Source organism: Microtus ochrogaster, chromosome 15 (assembly GCF_000317375.1).
Source record: "Microtus ochrogaster isolate Prairie Vole_2 chromosome 15, MicOch1.0, whole genome shotgun sequence".
Taxonomy (NCBI): Eukaryota; Metazoa; Chordata; class Mammalia; order Rodentia; family Cricetidae; genus Microtus; species Microtus ochrogaster.
Genome location: NC_022017.1, coordinates 4,230,226 through 4,233,361, shown reverse-complemented (window position 1 = coordinate 4,233,361; position 3,136 = coordinate 4,230,226).

Below are 3,136 nucleotides of genomic sequence, written 5' to 3'. Positions count from 1 at the left end.
CTCCTCTCCAAATCACAGAGATCCACCTGCCTCTGCCTCTCGAGTGCTGGGATTAAAGACGTGCATCACCCCCACCCGGCTCTTTCTTTTATGTGGAGAACGAAAAATCTCACAAATCCTAGACTTGTTGAGCTTGCTAATTAGCCAAGGATAACGTCCAATAAATCTCCCTCCCTCTACTCCCCAGTACAAGGACTAGAGCGCACACCATCTCACTTGGCAAAAATCTCTCTTTTCAATTTACAGGCGCTAACAGCCAGCTTTTTTTCTTTTTTTTCTTTTTTTCTTTCTTTCTTTTTTTTGGAGACTGAGTCTCACTATGTAGACCTGGCACTCACAGAGAGCTATCTGCCACTGCCTCCTGAATGCTGGTATTAAAGTGATGCACCCACATGCCCAGCCCTCCTTTTGGATTTTTTAAAATTTATTTTATTATGTATACAATATTCTGTCTGTGTATACAATATGTATACAATATTATGTCTGCAGGCCAGAAGAGGGCACCAGACCTCATTATAGATGGTTGTGAGCCACCATGTGGTTGCCGGGAATTGAACTCAGGACCTTTGGAAGAGCAGGCAATGCTCTTAACCATCAGCCATCTCTCCAGCCCTTTTAGATTTTTTTTGAGACTTAATTTTGTAGCAAAGGGTGCTTTAGAACTAAAGATTACCCTGGGGCCTGTGGATTAGCTCAGTGGGCATGGTAGTTTGAAAGAGAAATGTCTTCTATAAATTCATGAATGTAAGTGCTTGGTCCCAATTGGTGCACTTTGGGGAGATTATGGAACTTGTAGCACAGGAGCCTGTTAGGGGAAGTAGGTCACTGTGAGTGGGCTTAGAGAACTTAGAGCCTTGCCCTCTCTACTTCCTGTGTGTGATGGAGATGTGATTTCTCAGACAACAGGCCCTGTATCAAAACAACCAAAAGCTAGCTCATTTAACAATGCCATTTTATTTCCAACATAGAAAACATATATTGCCATGATTATGGAAGAAGCAGGGGTTAGCACCAGTCGAATCGATCAAGGTGGCCTTCTTTTCTCCCTAGTGCAGGGTCTTGGCTTCTGAGAGGCGCCTAGTCCCGTGCTGCAGAGAGGTGAGACATCCAGGTGACCCACAATGCTAACAAAGCTGGGATCACCTTGTCAGCCCACCAACTGAATTCTACTCAGCAATAGTAAGATTCCCCAGGGCTTGGCTTGCTGGGTCTGCCAACCATCTAGCATCCAGAGAGGACCACCCAGTGTTCTCAGCAGCAGCATCCTGTCTGATTCTCCTAGGTCTGGCCAGCAGGATGCTGCTGCAGAGGAGGTCAGATCTTCTACCTGCTTCTTCAACTAACTTTATGCTGCTTCCTCTTTTCCCTTCACCTTGTTTGTTTTTTTTATAGACCGACTTCTGTGGGTAGCCCAGGATTCCTGGGACAGCATGTTCTGCAGTTGTAGATCAAGCTGACATCACAGAGATCTGCCTGCCTCTGCCTCCCAAGTGCTGGGACTAAAGGTCCACAGCGCCCCAGGCTGACCTTGTGCTTCCTTACACTATTTTGACTTAAGTGTGTGCAGATGCACTCACACACTATATGCTTACGCTGTGTACGTGTGCAGCGGTGTCCGTAGACACACACACTTGCAAGCTCAAGGTTTGTGTGTGTAGCACAGGTGTTCGGTGTCAAATGTCACTTCGCGAGTGCTGGGCACCTTGTGTTTTAACTCAGGCTTTCTCAAGGCCACTGAGGTGGAGATGCATCTACCTTGAAAGGTGGCACACACCTACAATCTTGGCATTCAGGAGTCAGAAGCGGGCAGATCTCTGTGAGTTCAAGGCCAGCCTGGTCTAGAGAGGAAGGGCCAAACAGAAAAACCCTGTCTCCAAAAGAAAAAAATCACAACAACAGAACAAAAACGGAGATTCACCTGTCTCCAACTCCAGGTGCCAGGGTGGCCAGCTTCAGCAAGCCTGCCGGTCCTTTTCCTTGGATTCTGCACATGAACTCATACCAAACCAGGTAACTAGACACTGTACAGACAGACAGTCACTGTCAGGCTTCTTGTGCTTCTGAATCTCACCCAGGGCATCGATTTCACACTCTTGCTTAGTGACAATAATTTCTCATTATAGACAGCTGGGCCAGGAAGAACCAGCAATGTGGTTTACGAAGTTTCTTCAGGGACAACCCCTGGACAGAACATCTATGACAGCTATTTTGTTCTTTTATTAGGATACTGTAGAAATGGAAAGAAGTAAAGAAGGATAGGATCACGTCAGATGGGTACAGAGCAGTGGAAGCCTCCCCCCACCCCACCTCTGAGCACACCCAGTCACCCCAGTTTGTGGCAGGAATTGAAGCAGGGACCCCAGCAAACCAGGCTCACTAACACGGAACTGGTACAGAAGTGCCACAAGGGGGCAGCACAACATCAGAGTTTCTGATGGGTGGCCCAGCCAGCAGCCTTCCTGCCTTTTTTATTGGCACAGGTGGGGGTCTCCATGCTCCCCAAACCTTCCTGTCAGTGCCTCCCACGGGGCCAGCAGGGAGTACTTACCCAACAGCTCCTCAGTGCTGTGCACAAGGATGACCTAAATTGGCTCAGGCCAATTCCAGATGTGAGTCACAGGAAATAGCCCTGTACATCTGGATGCCTGATTTTCTTCTCTCTGTCAGAAAGATCTTTTGATTCACAAGGAATACGTGGTTGGAAAGGGCTGCTATGTCACTGTTTTCTCAGACTGGGGCATTAAGATTTGGGGGTAGGTGCTGTTGGTTTTTCAAAAAGAGTGGCATTCCTCCTAGACTGGCCTCCAACTTTCTGTGTTGGAAGATGGCCTTGACTCTCTGATCCTCTTGTGTCTGCTCCCCAATACGGGGATTCGCGGCATGCTCCACCTGGTTTTATTTTATGCTAAAGAAGCCAGGCCCAGAGCCAGTGTGTATGCTAGGCACACTGAGCATTAGTCCTGTGTTTTAGACAGAGAGCCACCAAAGCCTAGACTACTGTTCCTCATGGAGGCCCAGCTGGCCTTGAATTTATGGCTAGTCGCTAGTCTAAACCTCCAGAGTCCTGGGATTATAGGCATACACCTTCACCCTAGCTCTATCATCTAGTTTTAAGACAAATCCACAAACTCCCTAG